Source organism: Chenopodium album, chromosome 14, assembly GCF_948465745.1.
Source record: "Chenopodium album chromosome 14, dcCheAlbu1.1, whole genome shotgun sequence".
Taxonomy (NCBI): domain Eukaryota; kingdom Viridiplantae; phylum Streptophyta; class Magnoliopsida; order Caryophyllales; family Amaranthaceae; genus Chenopodium; species Chenopodium album.
Genome location: NC_137847.1, coordinates 27,200,147 through 27,212,998, shown reverse-complemented (window position 1 = coordinate 27,212,998; position 12,852 = coordinate 27,200,147).

Here is a 12,852-nt window from a genome sequence, read left to right as displayed (position 1 = left end):
TCTCTTGAATTCATAACCTCCCTCTCTATATTTCTCAAACAATGTTTGATAAGTAAGAAAATTGACATATGTCTTCTTCTTCTTACTTTGAACTGCTCTTTGAAAACCTTTTTCAAATTCATCACCAGTTTTCCTCTTCTTTTTCTTGTTAGTTTCAAAGTCATTTCCTTTTTCCGATTCATCTTCTACATCCAAACACAAAAACTTCCTCCACTCTAACTTCAAATTGTCATCAGGATTAAATCCTTTCTTGTTTTTTGAAATCTCTTTCACAGCTAGATCGGTATAAGGAATACCCAAAACATCAGCAATATCAGAACTATCAATATGAATAGCATGTTCCTTTTTACCAACTATCACATTTCTTGCCTTGGGATTATAATGAGTTACTAAATAACCGTACAACTTATGGCTAATATTATCCTTCAAATTCATATGAAGCAATCCACCAAAACCAATGTCTCTTACATCCTTCTTTTGCTTATCACTTAAATCTTCCAGAATTTGACAAAGATGATTGGGACCAAATTTATTACCAAGTTCTAAGTCTGAAATATCATCTTCAGTAAGAGAACTGAAAAATTGAAAAGTAAAAAATGACATTAAAATTGAGAGCTATATAAAACATTCTTATTCATGATAATAATTATGTTATTCTTGAAATTAGTAATCTTATTTCTGAGCATAAATATCTTTTTCCTGACAAAAATAAACTCATTTCTGACCAAAATAATCTTATTCCTGATGAAAAAATTATTATTCCTAACTAATGTAATGTGTCACATATATATCTTATTACTGATAAAAGTAATCTTATTTCGGATTGAAGAAATATTATTCCTTAATGATGTAATTTAAATACTAACAAAAAGAAGTTAATTTCTGACCAAAAAAACCTAAATCCTGAAAAACATAAACTATTATCAAAATAAAATAATCAAATTCAAGACAAGCTAATTTGCATATATATGATTTATCACAGAAGAATAAGCTAATTTCTGATAGAAAAATTACAATTCCTGACAAAGTAATTGTAAATCCTGTTATTATCAAATTACAATATAATAATCAGATATGGTATGTTTCCAAAGAAAAAAGATTCTATATAAAACAACAAGTACAGAATGCTATGTCTTTTTGCGAATTAAATAGAAACAAAATTTCACACCTAACAGGTCGACTTCGTTTAAAACCAGGTTTAGGACCACGCTTCTTCAATGGAGGTTCTGAATCGACCCTACAGAACGAAATAATAACTTATAAAAATGGATTTTTAAAAAAACAGTACAGCCTAAAAATAACTGAAATATAATAAACCTTTCAGCCATTGCAACTGTCTTCTGCTGTTTTCGTGCTTGTTTACTTCGTTTAACATAAACTTTTAAAGGAGAAGAATCTTTAATCGACGGAATGTCAGCCATTAATAGAGTCGAAAATGACGAAAGTTAGGGTTTATATAAAAGAAGTAAAAATTAAATACATGCAAATAAAATTAAAGATGGAAAATGAAGTAGTGATGCAAATAATTCGGAAACGTGAAGTTAAGTCGATAGTAATGGAGTGTAACTGATGAAATGGAGTGAGAATGCAGAAAACGTGGGTGAGAAGAAGAAGGAGAAAGGCGGGACGTTGGGTTTGGGTTTTTTTTTAAAAAAAAAAAACCATGGTTATTTAAAGATCGGGCCGCGCGCGGGCTGAACTTTAAAGAAATGTGCCGAGTAATAGAACGGACTCACATGAGTCCGTTCTACACAATATTTTTCGTAAGTTTATATGCTAAAACCATGAAAATATAGTGTTTAATACCAAATTACAGCAACTTTAAAGTAGGTGAATAAATCTGAAAATTTGGTTTAAACATATAAAATAACCCCATAAGTATAATTACTTGAAATTATCATTATATAGCAAGTTAGTGTGTTAAAAACCCCAAAATATACCAATTCAATGCAATTAGAAGCTTTAAATTAAAAGTATACAAATCTGAAAATTTATAATTGAGGTTGTAATTTATAGTTCAAAGCTTTTTAATCATAAAATACCCACAATAATTATTTTATAGGCTTAGAAGCATAAAAACATGAAATTAACATAACTTGTTCATAAAAATTAAAACTTTAATAATCTGAAATTTTATACATAATCAAAATAATTATACTTTGATGTAATTTAAACATAATATGATTAGATAACTTGGTTAGCACGTTTTCAAGCCCTAAATCATAAAAAAAAAACGATGTTTAAACCCTAAATTTTATACATACATAAATCTGAAATTTTGTATTATAATTTAAACATATCAAAACTCATAAATTCATAATTTTTTATAATCTAAGTATATTATCAAGCCATAATAATAATAATTTAGAACAAAATTTAATTAAAGATTGAAACATTAAACAATTTATCAAAAGAAAAGAAAAGAGGAAGGAAAGGGAGAAGAGAAGCGAACGGAGGCTGAAGGTCTACGGCAGCAGGCTGGGCGGCAACCGGTGAGGGGGCGGCGGTGCAGGCGTCGGCTCCGGGCAGCAACTTCGAGCTTGAGGTTTTGTTTTTTTTTGTTGTTGTTGTTGTTGTTGTTGTTGTTGTGGTGTACGTGAGAGAGGAGAAGAGAAGCGAGGGTTTGGGGTTTTTGTTTGGGTTTTATTTTCTAAACCTTATTAGGAGTAGGAACTTGTAATTTGGGCTTGAATAGACATTAAGTGTTTGGGCTAGTAACTTAAAAGGGGTTATAAATTAGACTAAAACTTAATGGTTTAGCTTACTAGTAGTAAAATCTTATTACTTTTATATTAAATAATTCATATTATAAAATTAAAATAAAAAAAATATTTGTATAAATAATAAATAAATATATTAAAAATATGGGGGATTACAAAGACAGTTAAGGTAAATAAGCCATTTTCGTATAATACTGTACTACAGCATCAGCATCTTTTCTGTCAGGGGGCTGCACATTGGATAATGAATGATGGGGCTCGAAATGATGGCGGATTTGAGAACACCCATGTTCTTTCCTTTGATTTTGGGATAGAGGAACTTCGATGTGTTAAATTGCCTGGGATGGAGATGTTCAAGTTTCTGTTTGTTTTTGGGAAACCTTTAGCAGTATTTGGTATTTCTGCTGAGCGTAGCAGAATATGGATCATGAGAGAGGATGTTGGGGAGGTCGTTCGCAAGAAACCATGGGTTCTGTGCTTTGAAGGGGGTTCGAGTTTAGATGCATATAACTTCTTCAAAGAGAATAAGTTTTCAAGGATTACTTATGATGAGTACACTGGTGAATTTTTCGTGGTGGCTTTGACTAATTTTGAAACGAAACTGATGTCTTATAACATTACTAGCCAACAGATAATGGCTTTCATGATAGTTGTTGGTAATCGAATATGCTGTGCAGATTCTTATGTTGAGAGCTTGGTGACTTTCTAGAGAATTCAATGGATGATTGGATGAAAAGGCCATTGAGTGAAGTTCACAGGTACATAAGCATGACTTCTATCAACTTACAAAAAGTTTTTGTCACTTAAATTTTTCAGAGTAAATCAATTAGACAGAGAAATTATGTCTTAGAACATTGTCTCTTTTGTTGTGATATTAAGACAATTATTGTACTGCTTCCATTCCTCGGAATGTCGCGTTAGGTTACTTAGTGACTTGTGTAAAAATTTCATCGTTTAAGTACTTTGATGCTTCGTTATTTTCCTAGATTCAATAAGTAGCTAGCAGAAACTGTAATACCCCGTATTTTTATGTATTTTTATAACGTATTTAAGTATCAATAAAATGTATTGTTAAGGGCTCAAGTATTTAATAAAGGGTTAAAGTATTTTAAATATAAGGTTTTATAAAAGTAAAATATATTTTGGGCCAAACGTTTATTAATTATTGGGCAATATAAATTATTCCTACATACTCTTATTGGAATAACCCATTCCAAAACCCATAACTTAAGCCGTATCCCATAACTTAAGCCCACATTTTTATAAGCCCAAATTTAACCCTACACTCTCTACTCTATAAATACACCATGAATCCCCAAAAATTTCCCACACAAAAAGGTTAGTCTTATTTTCTTTCTCCTTTGTTTTATTAATTGGTGTAATTATAATTATTGATTTATGGTTTTGATTTTATTGTTTGAAATTAATTTAATTAGTATCAAATTGTATTTTGATGATTAAACTTTATAATTTCAGATTTTATAAATGTCATAATTTTCAGATTTTGTAAATTTTATAACCTAGGGTTTTTAATTATTGAAAATCACGATTTTAGGGTTTTTACGAACAATTGATTTAGGGCTTTTATAGTAATGATGTTTGAAATTTTGGTGATTATAACTACTGATTAGTTTAACTTAATTCCAGATTATTTTGAACACGTAAATTCGTGTTTTAATTTTTAGATTTTCGTTCGTTAATATTAATCCCGTTTTAACCCCGATCAGGTTTTGAACTCATCAATTTAAGTATAAAGATGTATTTTAATAAAGTTTTAAAAGGGTTTTTGATTAGTTTAAAATGCTGGAATTTTATTTAAAGTAGTATAATTGTGATTTTTAATGAAAGGGTGTGATTACCCATTAAAAAGGAGTTTAATTAGGGGTTTTTAAATAATTTTCAGATTTTTTTAAGTAGTCTAAAGTAAATTTAAGTTGCTGAAAATTGTGTATACAAGGAGAATTAATAGTATTATCGTCCCTTTATGTAGGAAACTTGATTCGGGAATTGTTGTAGTGTAATAGGCTACTTTAAGGGCTTATTTGAGGTACGTTCGCGTACTTAGCATAGTTATGTTGATGTAGTAGCATGCTAAATGTGTTTGATTGATTATAAGTAATATCATGCTAGGTTTGGAATGGAAATTATGATTTAGATGTTATTGGTGATTGGATTATGAAGCATGATTTATTTGTGATGGATTATTGAATGGAAAATAATAGCTTGGAATATTATTTATGAACAACATATTTATTTATGGCATGATAGAGAGCATGTTTAATTAAACTAAATGTTTAATTTGGTTTGGAATATTGAAAAGGAATTTTATTATGGTTCATATAATTTTTATTGATGCTATAAGCATGAGGAAAGATCTATATAAGTGTCCATGTACACGAGGAATAAATTGTATGTTGGTGCCTTAGTGCACTTAAGGTGTTTTTAACACCGAGGGATAGGATTTGTGGCGCTTTATGCGTTTAAGGTGTCATTGACACCGAGGTAGAATTAAAAAGGGTTCAACATTAAATATTATGTGGTCACTAATTATTCAAGAATTAAATTGATATATTTGATTGTTTGAATAATTATTGTTGATTGAATGATTATGGGTTGAGAGTCATCACCAAGTTTAATAATCGGTAAATAACGTAAAGTGAAAGAGATTACGCACCAAAACTCTTGGAACGTATATACCTTGAGTATGAACATATGGGGGGAGTTATGGGGTTTTATATTTAACCACAACTTCTACTGGAGTACAGGACGCTGTACATTCCTTTTATTATTATTATGCGCAGGAATTCCGCCACCTATGTGTGGTTATTGATGCTGGCACGGTTAGCTCCCGTGTCAATAACCTCAATTTATTTGGGGGAGGTTAGGGGAAAACCCGTTCGATGCGTAATCAATGCTAAATAAATTATGTAGTTGTCTAGTTGAGAAGTTTTGTTGGATGTTGTATGATTGAAACACAGATGCAACAAGGTAAGTTGTGTGTTAATAGGTAAGTGCATGTTAGTGTGTTAATTACGCTTATGTACTCAGCTTTGCTGATTATGTGTTTTGTGTGTTTGTTGGCTTTGTCTTTATCTTGGCCCTATGATGACCCATTTTTAATGGAGAGTAGTGGAAATAAGTGGAGAGAAGCTATCACGTGATGAAGCATATTCATGAACGGACATGAGTGAAGAGCGAATCATGCTAGTTTCCATAAGTATAGGATTGTTTAATGCTTTATTTATTTGTGATACTATTATTGTGCATGGCTAATGAAAAGGTTTTGAGTTCGGTTTGGTTTTAATAAGGGCCTATAATGGTCCAAGTTGTAGGTTGATTTTATTTTACTTCGTTTGACTTTGGTTTGACTTTACTTTTGTTGCTTGACTTTTTCAAGTTGACTTGTTTCGAAAGGTTTTGAAATTAATCTTCCGCTGTGTGTCTTTAATAGTTGTCTTAGCCGTTTTCACGGTGGCGGTAATGTCTTAGATATACCTATTTAAAGTTTTATACAGGGAAAAACAGGTATTTTAAAAGAAAAGAATTTCTAGGGTGTTACAGAAACAATCTAGTCTGATCTATATTTTTAGCATGATATCAAATTCATCGAAGGAACGACTAGCACTGCTATGGTTGGTGCTTTCTTATGTTAGAAATGGGAGTAGAAGTAGTACGTGATGGGTTGCAAAGATGAGTATTATTGCATGGCTTGAATTACATTACTTGCATAGCAACTCTTACTCATATTTATAGTAGTGTATGTTGGTTCTTTCCACCGACATACTACTACATCTCTTACTCTAGATCTTTCTAGGACTAATATTATCTAGGACTTTCTTCTAGACTAGATTTTTCTCCTAGATATTTTCATAAGATTATTCTAGAATATTAGCTTAAATCTATGAACTAGTTATTACAAGAATTTTTTAGATTAGCCTATTTTAACATCCCCCATTAATCTGAAAAATCTTGTACTTTAAACTTTCTTCTTAAATTTTTCTTTCAGTTTTTGTTGATGTTCTTGTCACCAACGACCTTTATTTAATGTTGTTTCTTCTTGTCACCGACAATTTTTAAATGTTGACTCTTCTTCTGGTCTTTGTGTTGGTACTCATGTTACCAACCTTTATTTGTTGTTCTATTTTGGTACCCGTGTTACCATCTTTCCAACTGGTGTTCGTGTCACCAGGTATCTCCGAAATTGTTCCTTTCGAATCTGTCGATCTCCTTTTTTTTTCCTCTAATTTTGGTGCTCATGTCACCAAATATTTATGCTAATGTACTTGTCATTAGCAACCTCCTTATTTTCGTCTTTAAAACAAGCTTTCTTCATTATCTTCCTTGCCAAAATTGGCAATTTCCACATCAACTTTCTTGAACCTGCAATTCTTTCCAACATGGCCGAATTTTTTACATATCCAACATTGTGCTTTCCCTTTGAAGTAACAATCTACACTATCATGGTTAGTCCTCTTACAAATTCTACAAAATAATTTATTCTCCATACCTTTGTATTTTGGTGAATCTTCTTCATCTTCACCCTCGGCCTTCTTCATAGACCCATTTCTCTTGATTTCTCCTGGTTGAAGGGAAAATTTTGCTGCAAGCACGGTCTCCATCATATCTTCATCATTACTTTGACGATTTTTTCTTTGTTCATGGGACTCCAGAGATCCCATAAGTTGTTCAACAGTTATGTTGGATAAATATTTTGTTTCTTCAATTATTGTAACTATATTATCAAATTTGTCATTTAATGATACTAAAATTTTCTTCACAATTTTTTCATCTGAAATTTCTTCTCCATATGATTTCATTTGATTAACAATCTCAATAATTTTTGAAAAGTAATCTTTAACCAACTCATTATCTTTCATCTTTAAATTTTCAAAATCTCTTCTTAAAGATTGAAGTTTAATACTTCTCACCTTGCTATCTCCCTGGAACTCTTGTTGTGGAATCTCCCATGCTTCTTTTGTTGTATTAGCCCTCATAATTTTTGGAAAAATTGTATCCTTCACCGCATTTTGTATGAGATATAATGCCTTTGCATCCTTCATCCTTTCCTCCTCAAGTCGCTTCCTTTGAGCATCACTTAGCCTGCTTTCATCTTCAGGTTCGTTATAGCCTTTGTCGGCATAACTCCATAGTCCATACGATCTTAGCATTGTCTTCATTTTGATATCCAAAAATCATAATTTTCTCCTCCAAAATTTGGAATGGGAAAACTTATATTGTTATTGGCCATTATATTATGTTTGGGCTAATATGTGTATGATAATACATGAAGGCTTTGGGAATTTGTGGTTCTGATACCAAATGTTAGAAATGGGAGTAGAAGTAGTACGTGATGGGTTGCAAAGATGAGTATTATTGCATGGCTTGAATTACATTACTTGCATAGCAACTCCTACTCATATTAATAGATGCACTGTTTGTTTCTATTGCTATAACAGCGTTAAGAAATGTTTTCGTTAAGCTAGCAGACATGAGATTTATATTTGATTCCTGCATATTTCCGAAAAGTTATGTAAATTTTCAGTCATACTTTGTTTGAAAGTAGTGAAGCTTTTGAATATGTGTTAGTATCTGTGTTATCATAGAAGTTCTTCCAGAATCTGATTCTTCGTGTCTGCCAAAACCTCTCGTCTTACACTCTTACCCATACTTCACAATCTGCACGCTTAATAAAATCAATGTCCAAACTAATGAATTAGCAGTACTTTTCTTGTTTAATTTCGTTTAACTGGTCAACAATTGATGAATGTGTATTTATTTGATTCTCGTCTATTGAACTAGCAGTATTATTAGAACAGGCCAGTGGACAGTGGCTACATATCTTTCTCACACGAAACTCCTACGAACATAATTTATGACAATCTGCCAAAAGTACACTAGTCTAAAAATATTTTCTGGAATTATCAGGAGGTATATTAAGCAGTCCTGACTACTCCGTACATGATTAAGTTATTAGACTGAAAAACTCAGAACAATTAGTCATTGTTTTATGATAGCTAAATTCGGAGAGTATTTTTGATCAATAAATGAACAATAAGTAAAGTGAATTAAATTTGGGGAGTTTATAAGAGAAGCACTTTTAAGTTTCGGACAAAGGCGCCATCTATTGTGCTTTAGTTGTTTGTAAGTAGGCTGCCACTTTAGTTGTGATATATCAAAGCAATGTCTCAATTCATTTTGCTTGTAGGATAAATTTGTTTCTCTTGATGCAACAAATTCATCAAAGATGTCTCTCCGGCTTGCCAAGCCCCTCATTTACATGTCAGGAACGTGATTTATTATCCTTTTAGAGTTTTAGCGTCAATATACTTTTAAAAACGCTCCTCATATGACTATTTTTAAATGATCAAATAACTCTTATTGCTTCAAAACCTTCCAACCAAACACCCCCTATATAAAAGTTGGAATGTGAGAGGAGAGAAATATTTAAAAAGTGTGAGTGGTGTATAGTGGGATCATTATATTTAAGGAGACTAGGAGAGAAATAAAATAATAAAGGAGTTGTACCCAGCTAATTCCCCAGATAAACAAAATTTGTTTATCTGGGGGTATAATTGTCTTTTCAAGTATCAGTGGAGAGGTACATGCGTCTTTTCATGTACTAGTTGAGGGGTACATGTGTAATTTTCTCACCAAACAATAAATGCAAGTTGCAAACAGTAATTAAACAGCTCACCAAAAGTACTGAATAGATAACCACGCCTTTTCAATATATTTACAAAAATGCCACCAGATTAACAAAAATTCGTTTATCTGTCAGATAAATTTTTATTTGCCCATAATAAAGTAACTATTATCCATTTAATAAAGTATTGTAATGTATCAGTAACTATTGTATATACACGTAGTAAATTAGATTGTTAATTACCTGACACCTAGATAATTAAAAACGGAGTAGTCAACTAAATATTATTATTTCCTTGAGATATTAAATATTAGGAAAATTTACAAATTTAAGCCATTTAAAGTTTGTGTTTTGCAAATTGCAGGCATTTAAAAAAAAATTGAAAATTGCAGTCCAAAAGTTCTTATAAATTGTAAATTGTAGTCTAATTTAACTTTTTCATCGGTTTACATGTCGAAAAATATTTGGGCAAGGTTTTAGGGGCCATTTTATGCCTTAAAGGTCCGAATTGAGCTTGGAATTAGAAAAAAAAAAAAGCGTAAGTGTCTCTTTTATACAACAAAAAATAGTTATCCACAAATCTATACATTTTTGCTACGCAAAACGAGGCACTTACGTTAATTTTTTTCCTAATTTCGAGCTCAATTCGGATCCTTAAGGGCTAAAATGGCCCCTGAAACCATAACCGAATATTTTTTCGACACATAAACCGATAAAAAAGTTGAATCGAACTGCAATTTACAATTTATAAGAAGTTTTAGACTGCAATTTGCAATTTATTTTTAAACGGCTGCAATTTGCAAAATACAAACTTTTAATGGTTGCAATTTGTAAATTTTCCTGAGCATTAATTTATCAAAAACTCAAATTGTTTATCTGTTGCCTTTGACTTGTTTGAATGAGGTGAATCATTTGACATATTCTAATAAAAATTGAATTTTTTTTTCTTGTGTTGCAATTTTTATTTTTTTTTATTTTTTGAATGTGAGGATTGCTGTCACCCCTTGTCCTCCTCTACCTCTGCCGTGGACTAAAACCAGTGCCATTACAGAAAGCATCGAGATTATAAAAAAAAAAAAAAAAAAGCTCTTTACTTTTCAATACTTTTAAATATATGCAATCACTTTATATATATATATATATATATATATATATATATATATATATATATATATATATATATATATATATATATATTTGTAATTTTTAATTACTAAACAATCCCCACTTTATATAGTACTCCCTCCGTCTCCGAAAAACGATCTTTTTGGGTTAATTTCGTGGGTATTAAGAAAGTTAAATAAAAAGAAGTAAAAGTATATTGAAAAGATAAATTTACACAGGGTTTGTAAATAAATAGAGAGAGAAAGTATTAAAAGTACATGAAAAAACACAATTTTATATGGGGAAGCTAATTTTGCACAAATATTGTTGTAAATTGGTGGGTATTTTAATGCAAATGTTGATCATTATGACACTAAAATTAGGCCAAAAGGGTCGAACTTTTGGAGACAGAGTGAGTATAATTTTAGCAAATTTAACACAAATGCTTAAAATTCCGTGGTAATTAAATAATACCTCTATTTCGACAATTATTTGTGAGATATTAAAGAAATTATTTGTTATAAATGGAGGTAGTATAACATTATAAAAGCCAAAGGGGAAATATTTTATCTTGAAAACACATACTAGTTATATACCTAAAAGGAAAATTTGTAAATAATAATCTCAACTTTGCTCCATTTTCTTTTAATAATCCCAACTTTAGATTACTCTGGAATAATCCCAACTATGGGGGTTGTTTGCTTTCTTCAATCCCAATTACCGGTTACTTGTGTTAAAAGGGTAATTTTTTTTTTTTACTAAATACCACGTGTCAAGAGCTAATAAGCCAAAAATTAGAAAAATTTAGAAATCCCAGCCTCACTCCCCTTCCCCGACCACCCCAACCCCACTGCCCACCGGGACCCAGCCACCCCAATCCCCTCCCCATCGAAAAAATCACATCCCTCCTCCCTGCCCTTTGCTCAGCCATTCCACACACTACAGCCAGCAAAACCAGCAGCGCCCTGCTCAGCCCAAATAACCCGCACAGCCCGCAACACCAAACTCACCACCCGCGATCAACAATTCAACCACCAGCCTAACTCGTCAGCCGCAACACCAACTCACCACCTATAATCAACAATTCAACCACCAAGAAACCACCTCGCAACAACCTACAACCGCCCAACTTCCCGCAAGCCAACTCATGATTCGACCTTACTAACGTAATTCAACATCTAATTGCTTTAATCAACCATCAATTACAGCAATTTGACATCTAATAACATCAATTATGCTCATGAAGTGCTCTCATGAGGGTGGTGGTTCAAGGGGGAAGGGGGAGTGTGCTCACGGGGGTGGCGTAAGGGGGAAGGGCGACTGGACGGGAGAATGAGTGGCTTGCCGGCGGGAAGATCGGGGTGGGTTTTTCGGTGGGGTAAGGGGATTAAGGTGGCTGGGGTTTGGGATTCCGGTGGGGATTTACTAAGCGGGGTTTTTTTTTTTTTTTTCTTCTGTTTTTTTTAATTGTTCTTTTTTAAAAAGAAATTAAATTTTTGGACCAATCCCAATATGACACGTGTCACATAACTTATTATAATAGGTCATTGACTTTTGTGGAGCGGTTTAGGATTGAAAAAAAGTAAACAACTTCCAAATTTGAAATTATTCTAAAATAATACAAAGTTTGGATTATTAAAAGAAAATGGAGCAATATTGAGATTATTATTTACGGTTTTTTCATCAAATACCATTGAGTTTTATCATAATTCATTAAATACCATCAACATTTTTCAAATTCACCATATAACATTCAGTTTTATGAAAATATCACAACATGCCTTTTCCGTTAACTCAGTTAGTCATTAACGTTAATTGTGCCATGTGGCAGCTTGTAATTGGTTATTATTGATGTTATTTATTTAATCAATCAACTTAAATTAGATAAATTATTTAAAAAATAAAAAAAAAAAGAAAAAACACAGCCAACTTAGCCACCGCCGCCCCCAGCCCAGCCCCGACTCCCACCCCTGGCTGGCCGGCGACCATCCCCCTCCCCCGTCGGCGACATTTCCGACCCTAGCAACATGTCCCTAATGAATTGCCCAGCCACCACACCTTAGCCAATAGCACCACCTGCGAATTCCGCTCTCCCTCCAGAAATCTCCAGCCACCACCCTCGCCAGCGGCCTAAACCTTAAAACACAGAAATCGAAACAGGGTTCGGCGACGCGGGGGATGGGGGTTTGGGCGTCGGATGGTGGTTAGGGGAGGGTTTTTCGACGGAAATCCACCACCCTTGAAAACCAACCCACAACTCCAGAAACCTAACCACCATTCCCAATTTCAGATCTGATAGTGAAGAGCAACGGCTGTAGAACTGGTACTGTGACAATGAGAATAAGATGACAAGAACAATCGATTCCAATTGAAGGAGTGAGAAGT